The sequence below is a fragment of the Ailuropoda melanoleuca genome, unplaced genomic scaffold, assembly GCF_002007445.2.
Source record: "Ailuropoda melanoleuca isolate Jingjing unplaced genomic scaffold, ASM200744v2 unplaced-scaffold6034, whole genome shotgun sequence".
Taxonomy (NCBI): domain Eukaryota; kingdom Metazoa; phylum Chordata; class Mammalia; order Carnivora; family Ursidae; genus Ailuropoda; species Ailuropoda melanoleuca.
In genome coordinates, this window is record NW_023234215.1 from 1862129 (window position 1) to 1871125 (window position 8997).

General features: G+C 53.0%; 1 long non-coding RNA gene across 1 annotated transcript; it reads left to right on the forward strand.

Annotated features, from left to right (window-relative positions):
* Positions 1-316: 316 nt before the first annotated feature.
* On the forward strand, positions 317-7348 carry LOC117799927. Its single transcript, XR_004623046.1, has 3 exons — positions 317-337; positions 735-806; positions 7181-7348. It is a non-coding gene; the product is annotated as an uncharacterized LOC117799927 (long non-coding RNA).
* The last annotated feature ends 1649 nt before the right edge of the window (positions 7349-8997 follow it).

Sequence of the window (8997 nt, forward strand, 5' to 3'; positions counted from 1 at the left end):
TTTCAGAAACCTGTGATCTCCCTGGGTGCAAATACACACTAGTGGTGATGGCTCTCCAGCCCATTCCCTTGGGAACACATGGGCTCTCCCACTAAATGAGTAGCTGGAAGTTCCTTATCTCTAGGAATTTCACTACCCAGACTAGATTGCACTGCCCTACTACGTGCAGACATGGCAGCATATTGCAAAGAGCTCTTGTAATAGTGCCCAAGTTTTTCACCAAGAGCTTCAGGCCTCCATTCCTGAAATCTTCCTAGAAGCCTCTTCATGGTCTTCAACCTCAGGAAGAGACATCAGAGAAACTGCACTTACACATCCTTGGAAGGGACCCCTTCAGGTACTGTTTAAAAACAAAGCAGTGTAACTCCTGGGAGTTCATCCTTGGCTTCATATGTCTCCACTAAGACACATAAAATAATTTAAAAAATCAGAATTTCACACAATTAGAGGGCTACTCAAACTGGGGCTTCTCAGAGATCCTCTGGAAATAGCCAGTCTTCAGAAGCCGGCAGTTGCCCCAAGATTTTCAGAACAGGCAAATTGTGATGGCTAGTGGCAGTTTCCACACGAGATATTGGGTCAAGACTCCCATTTAATTATTTTTCTGTTTTGTATCTGCTCAGTTAAAATAATTCTTCTCATTTTCCATAAACCCTTGTTGCCATTCACCCAGAATGACCCCTTTACTCCTGTTTTCTTATTCTAATCATTCTACTAATTATTACCCTTGATAGGTCAGAACAACCCTGATGTCACTCCTGGGTTTCTGACTGCTGCATGTGCCATCCACCCGCGGACCCTCCATGGTAAGTCCCACTGGGAACTTCTGATTTCATCAAATGAAATGAATCACCAAGGTTGGAAATTCCAACTCCTATGTCAGCTCCAAACCGAGGCCACTTTTGATGATTCAGGCACACGACTTGGAGGAATTACTACGTATGCCCCAAATTAGAACCGTGTTCCCTTTGGTGGGAAGTGCATAAATAGAAAAAGCCTGTAAGAAACCTATCTCTAATGTTGGCAAAAGTGACTGGTAACTCTTGGCATGTCACTTAATCTCTCTACTTTTCAGTGCCTCCCACTAGAATATGGCTTACAGCCCCTGCACTGTCCCCCACCCACCTCAATAGGGCTGACCTGAGGATTACAGGAGATGGTAACAGGTATTGTCCATGAGCAGTAAAGCATCCTTCCCATGTAAAGCTAAGAGTGAACGTCCATCCCCTTTGCTGTGGATCCATCCACGTCCCCTCTCTGTATTCCACCATCACCAGTGTCTCCCTTATTCTTGCAGTCACTCAGTGATTGAACACTTAGGGCGTTTATGAATCACCAGTCATTTATTTTATTTTTCTTAAGGCTTTCCTTGTGTTTAATTACTTTTAGCCTCATAACATAATTCTAATAAGTAGGCCACAGTCACATTTCAACATCTCAGAACAAGCAAATGAGACACAGAGGGGTCTACGTAACTTTCTCAGGTGCTCGCAGCTCCTACATGGAGTGTGAACCCAGGCCATCAGTCAGGCACTGCAGTTTGCTTTGTTTCTCTGATGTCTCAGCCACATCAAGGTATTCGCTCACAGGAGCTGGTGGGTGTTTTAAGTGCACACCCAACTGCAACAGGTCCGGAAGTCCGAGTCGGATCCAGGAGGCTCTGCTGGGCAGGCAGCAGGTGAATGAAGGGATGAAAGATTGAACTATGAATAGATGATCACCCATCTCCCTGTGCTCTTCTGCCAGCGAGATGTCCACAGTTGTTCTCTATCAGAATGCATTTACTGGGATCTTGCTTCAAGCCAGATGTCCACAGTTCTTCTCTATTNGTATTAGAATGCATTTCCTGGGGTCTTGCTTCAAGGATGAAGAAATGTTTGCCTGAAGTCAAGAATATCCCCTGAAACCAAGCTGTGATCCTGAAAACTCCGCCTCTGGCCAAACAACAGGGGGCACCCTACCAATGACCCAGTTGAACGTACCGTGGGAATGGACTCATTAGGTTCATTCAAGAAAAATGATGCTACTTTATTCAGTGACCCATATTTAAGAGAAAACCATCAAAATGTGAAGCCACATTCTTCTCTTCTGTATGCAAAGGCAAATGATCAAGTCAATCAGTATCGCTGTAACTCCAGCAGTCAAGGTGCATTTCTAACTCAAGAATGGGCTCATCTTTACCAGTAAACAACATCTTTAGCTAACGTACAGACCTTTAGCTGATGTTCGAACCAATATTGGCTGAGACAGATCACTCCCTGAAAGAGTGTTCTTGGATTTTAAAAAATTAATAGGCATTATTGACAACAGGAGGTTTAGACAAATCTAAGAGTTGAACAGATAATATAGAAAGTTCCCATAACCCATGCCCCCNACAGGAGGTTTAGACAAATCTAAGAGTTGAACAGATAATATAGAAAGTTCCCATAACCCACGCCCCCCGACCCCAATTCCTCCACTAATAACATCTCATATGGATGTGGTAAATTTGTTATAATTAGCAAAACAATATCAATACACTTTTATTAACTGGAGGTCTATAGAGGAATTCAATTTTAAAATATGCCCCAACATGGATGGATCTTGAAAACATATTATGCTCTGTGAGATAAAGCATGGAGAGAAAGACCCAATATTGCATGATTCCACTTCAGGGCCTTGAAACCCTGCCACTCCAAGGACTTTGCAGGGAGGCCAAGACAGATGCCTTCCAGGTCTCCAGGGAGTCCAGGGTCTCATCAAGGCATGTGGCCTGTAAACAAGTAGGTGGTGAGTGGAACAGAGAGTGGAGGGCACTCCTCACAGTTTGAGGGGCTGAGGAATTTTTCCTAGGTCGGCTCTGGGATTGCAGGTCCACCAGGAGTTGGCTGGATGGACCCGAACAGGCTCCTGCCTGTTGGTGATGAACAGAAGGGAGGAGAGTGCAGAGCAGAGAGGCCCAGGGGAGGCAAGCTGCTGTGGGTCCGACTGTGGAGCCATGGTCCTCAGGAGGGACAGCATTGTGTCCCCCAGGGGACATTTGGGAAGGACTGACTGCGATAGGTGGCTGCAGAAAGGGACCCGGGAGGCCTGGAGGCTGACTGAGCACAGTCCATGGGGACAGTAACCGTTGTCACCACTCTGCCCTTGCTGTCATTGACCCAAGAAACCCCTCTGCTGATCCAGAGCTTTCTGGGTTTGTGGGGCACCCGTCTATTGAGTAAACACAAGTTCTTTCTGGACCCCACGATTTCCCGACTTTGAGGCCCACATCACCTGTCAATGAGCAGGTTGGCTGTCTTCTCTGTTTGTAATGCTACCGCACCAAACCAGCTCTGGTGTTAATCAGGGCAGAAGCACAGCTGTGTCCCAGGCTGGGTCTGACAGTTGGCATTGCCTCTTCAGACATGCGTGGAGGCAGTCTGGCACAGCCTGGTTGGGAGGCTTGGTCATTCATAACATCTCATCAACTGCAATCCCTTGAAAACCAAGGAACTTTAGGAGCCATTCAGAGCTGCANTCATTCAGATCTGCGGAAGCCCCCCCATAACTGATAACATGCACCCCACTGCTTCCTTGGCAGGGGGGTATTATTTGCAGGGGAACCCCCATAATGGGGGCCACACTGGGGTTTCCTGGGGGTGGGCACAGAGGAGGGGCCGACAGCAGCGGACAGTGCTGAGCTGGCACCAGCACCCATTCCTAAAGCTGGGATCTGTGGACAGGCGGGGGAGGATGACTGAGGGGAAAGACATGTAACCGTGGGAGAAGGGCACACTTGAAGGAACATTCTAGGAGGAGGCACTGCCCTAGACCCTGGGAGGATAAGGGGGGGTTGGCAGGAGGGGTGAGGAGGAACAGAAAAACCAGGGAGCACTGGGCCTGCCCCTCAGGAGCATTGGTTGGTTCCTGCCATGTTCTCTCAGCTCCAACAGCCCTGGAAAGATGAAACTGTGTCCACATCTTGGTGGTGGGAATGATGAAGGGGAACGAGGGTCATGGGGGACCAGCACTCAGAGACTCCATCCATCACCATGGCTGTGCCCTCCCTCTCAGATGCTGGCAGAGGAGGAAGAATGTCTGGGAAAGAAAGCAATGTGGTGGTGGCAGGTTGGCGGGAGTGCAGGGTCCAAGGGGGGTGACGTGACCAATGTGTGGTCCTCCTGCCCTGTCCACAGGGTACCAGATCCCCTACCACCTGGCCAGCAACAGCCCCAGCACGTTCACAACGGTGGAGGTGGGGACCATGGTGAGGCAGTTCACAGCAGCCAAACTGACCCTGGAGTCGGCATGCATCTTCAGGCTTTTGGTCAAGATGAAACACCACTAGGGGCTGCCGCTGGTGGCAACTGTCATCACCACTGAGAAAAGACGTATGACCCGGGTCCCAAGTAGACTGTTGTGGTGCTGTGGGGAGGAGAGCTGGGCCTAAATGGGAGCCGTGAACTTGCTGGGTCCACGGCTTCCTGGGTCAGGCCCTGCACTGTTGCATGTCTGCACAGCCCGACATTTACCAGAAAGACAGGAATGTCCCAGGTTTAAAGCTGGAGACGTGGCTCAGCAAGGTTGTGTAACTGGCCCAGGGTGGCTCTGAGTCATCCTGTTGGAGAGCAGCTCCCTGAAGCCAGGCACTTGATCGCTGATGTTCAAAATCAGGTGCCCAGCTCAGCAGGGGCTCAATAAACAAGTTTTCTACCCAGCAGTCATAGGGAGATCTGTCTCCATGGACGCTTTTGTTCCAAGCACTGGTGAGATGCTTATTGTATATTGTCTTGGTTTATCCTCACCAAGGCCTGGGGAACAAAGTGCTGTGAGCCCCAGTTCTACAGAAGAAGTGGGGCCCAGACGGATTCAGTCATTTGCCAGGGACAGAGCTGTGAGGCCGTGACGTGGACACCCTCCACAGACACTCAGTCTCCTCCACCTACAGAAATCTGCTGTGGGTTCCCATCTCAGGGAGCACCTGACATGCCCTCCAGCCTCACTCTGGAATCTGTCTCAGCAGGCTCCCTCCCCAGGGCCGCCCCAACTACAGGCTGGGAGATCAGAGCCAAACCCAGAGGTCTCAGGGAAGAGGATGACAGTAATGTGCTTGCACACAGAGTAAACGGGTGGGCTCTGGGAGTCCCCAAGCATCAGGCTCTGGAGCTGTGTGAACTTAGGCAAGGCCCCTCCCATCTCTGTTCCCTGCACTCACCTGGTGGCCTCTTGGGAAGCCTGAGGGCCAGCATGGTCTGCAGAACTCCAGGGACAGAGCTGGTGCCATGGCTGCACTCAGAATGTGAGCCAGTGACCCCATGGCCTGCAGGATCATTCTAGGAGAATATCTAGAGAGTCTTAGGGAGGCATGAATTGAACCCAGAGTGCTTGGAAAACCATTCCAAGGGCCGATCTGAAACCTACAAAAGGTAGAAGGCAAAGGAGCCTAGCGTGCACTGAGCCCATACCACGTTCTGGCCACCTTCCAGGCACTGCGGCTCACTGATCTCTCAAATTCCCTCACAAGCAGGCCTAGCAGCTGGGGAAGCTAATGCCCCACAAAGTGGATGGGCCCACTGAGCTCTGGCAGCTGCTTGGAGGCCGCCCCAGTTGGAACACCCAGCTGCTCAGGACAGGGCTGCTCGGCCCAGGCACATGGCTGACCCTTGTGATGGCCAACAGGGGGACGCTGGTGTTCCCTATCTGGGGCTTCAGATCTTCCAGGGATCCACACCTTCCAGGGGAAGGCCATAGCTTGCTGTGAGTCCCCCGACCTCAACCACCAAGCCTCAGTCCCCCAAGGATGCAGACAAATGCACAGCCCCTCCTCCTGTGACAAAGGTTACCTCTACTGCTAACTGGAGGAAGGAAGTCTTGAAGTCACTGGAGACGCCAAAGCTTGAGGTGGCTGGAGAGACAGCCATGCATAGTTGACCCCTGGCTTTTGGCACATAGTGGTGTCTGACCTGCAGCTGCCAGCACAGGGGTGGGTTTGGCAAGACCAGGGAGAGGCGCCAGGAGAAACCCTCCTGCAGCTTTGGCCCAGGTCCTCAGGCTCCCCCTTGTCTGGGGCATACTCAGGGCCCTGAGTGCCTCTCCCAAAGGCTCTTGCCATCTTCCTCAGAGTTAATGCAGCCCCGTAGGGAAATTCAGCACTTTCTAACGCACAGGGAAGGCCAGGTTTGCTAAAGGTGTGACGTGACTTAAATCCAGATGGAAGCATTATCAGGAGTGCCCTTCAGTTGGCACCCTGGTCCACAGCGGGGCTGCTGCTGATGGGGCTGGGGGATGCATGGCAACACCTCAGCCCACATTCCAACCACCCGCACCACCTGCCTTGGGCCCATAGAGCATAGGGGATGTCTGCCAGGGCCTGAAGTCCCCCCCAGCAGAGCTTCACCAATTGCCAGTATGCCCAGGAGTGTGGTCCTTGTGGCTGGTGAGGGGATGCATGGCTCTTGCTTTGAGGGAGGAGGACACCGACAGCCCAAGTGTGTGCTCCCAGAGGAGCCCCAACCGCAGTCAGGTGGAAGGGCTCTTCCCGCCATCACCTCAGGTTCGGCGATCATCACTGCTTCATTACCCACCACACATTCTCAACAGGATCAATCATCTTCATGGTAAACCCTCTGTGGGGTTCCTCTGCTGCAATTGATGGGACAGAGAGATGCATGCTGGGAACGATCCAAGCTCGGGAGCCAGGTCCCCACTCCCTGCGCTCTTCACTCCCAGTCGCTAGCACTGTGGGGACAGAGTGGCGGTGACATGCCCCAGAGGAGCCGAGTGGGACGCCCTCTGTGTTTCAGGCTCAGGTTGGCTTCCAGGAAGAAGGAGTCAGCAGGACAGATGCACCAAGCCTGAGATCACAGGGAGAATCCATAGGGGCCTGGATGTGCTCAGCAGAGGCCAGGTGTCAACTTCGAGATGTTGTAGGGACATGTGGTTGCCACGGAGCATGTGTGGGCTCATCCTCCTGTCTGTCCGACTGTCTCCGGCAGGAGAGAACAGCACTTTGGGAGCAAGCCAGGGTCTCCCGTGAGGTCCAGGCTGGGGCAGGTCCAGAGTTGGCCGTGAGGGAGCCGCAGGTGCCTGCGGAACTGGGAATGAGCTCCCTGTTCTCTGCCCTCATGGGCAGCCCGCATCCTCATGCTTGAGCTCACATGGTGCCTTCCTGGAGAAGCAGCCAGTCACGTGTCCCTGGTCTCTTCTGTTTTGGTTGCAGAGCGTCCAGTGTCCCTCCCCCCCAGAGCTCCTGGTGTCACAGGCAGAAGTGACTGCACACAGTCTCCGGCTCCAGTGGGTCCCGGGCAGCGACGGGGCCCCCCATCCACTACTTCACTGTGCAGGTGCGAGAGCTGCCCCGGGGAGAGCAGCAGACCTACTCCTCATCCATCCACGACAAGGCCAAAGCCTGTGCTGTTGAAAGGTACCCAGCACCAGGCGCACCCTCCCCAGGGAACAGAGCAGGGAATATGTGTGGGCCAGAGACGCACCCAGGCAGCTGAGCTCTCTTCTCCTAGTGCACAGTCCCTGTATCAGGGACCAGGACTCCCACCTCCTGGAGCCGCTCTGGCCTCTGCCCTGGGTCTCTCCTCTGGGCGTGCCCTGTCCATGTCATGTGCATACCCCAGGTCCCAGAGATGGATGAGGCACAGATGACGGGGCCAGGGAGCCTTGAAGTATGGGCTCTAGTGCCCTATCCCCTGAGAGGCAGATGTGGAGGAGGGGAAGGTGGGGGGAAGGGGTGTCACAGGCTGAGAGNAACCCACATGATAGCCCAGTCGGGGATCATTGCCCCCATTCTACAGAGGAGAGCTGAGGATCGCAAAGGTCATATTCGCCTGCAGCCCCAGCACCTCCCACGGGTGCATCTCCTGACCGTCCTCCTTTGCAAGGCTGCCCAGCTCGGCTTCTGCATGTTGCTGAACCTCAGCCAAGGGAAAGGAGCAGCGGGGGTGGGGGAGCTCCTGCACCGGCCTTGATCCTCAAGCACCCTCTCCCCCAGCACAGTTCAAGCTGTGGGGGAGTGGTGGGGGCTGGCATGTGCCTCTGTCTCTGCCTCTGACATGTGGCAACAGCAAAGTTTAGAGAGCAAAGGAGCTCCCTCTCCTGGGTTCAAGGTGTAAGCATGTGACTGGGATGCCACGTGATGCACACGTGGGTGTGGTCAGCACTGGGAATCACAGGGAGTCACCCCTTTGGGTAGCCATGTGAAAGACAGGAGAAAAAGGAACTTCAATGGCCTTTTCTGTCCCGGAGCTTCCTGAGATCAAACAGTCAATGGTGAGCAGGGGATGTCACTTTGGAAAGGAGGGGTCCATGTTTCCCAGCAGACAGTTTGATTTGGTGTGGGAGCCACTGTGGTCCGTCCCCTCCAGGGTCCCTTCCACTTGTCAGCAGACACATGCCATGGGCCAAGTTTCTAGGAAAGCAGCGCTTTTCACGTTGCCATGGTGTGGACTCCCTCCTGTTCAGCAGCCTCAGAGCAACTTTATCCTCCTCTTTCTCAACATTCTTTTTACATTTTATGTTTGCCAATTGCTTGAAATCTGCCAATGACCAGAAAACATAAAAGTTTAAACCAAAGTTCAAAGCAAAAGTTTCGCCATCTACATCAAGTGTCTGTCCCCACATTTAAAGGGTGTGGGTCTGGAGCAGGAGGGAGGTTCTGGGTTGAGGGACATATTGGGGCTGCATCCCACAGACATGCAGTACCATAGAGGAGGAGAAGGCCCGTGGGCCCAGAGCCACACAGACATTCTGGGTGTTACTAGGATNTTTCTGGGTGTTACTAGGATGGCACAGCAGCAGTGTGAGCTCAGCTGACAGCTGTATATCCACANACCATAGAGGAGGAGAAGGCCCGTGGGCCCAGAGCCACACAGACATTCTGGGTGTTACTAGGATGGCACAGCGGCAGTGTGAGCTCAGCTGACAGCTGTATATCCACAGATAACAAGGCCTGCTGTTCCTCTGTGTGTCCCCAGGGCGATGTGATGGACCCAACCAGGAGGGCCTGAAGGGGATTACTGTGTGAAA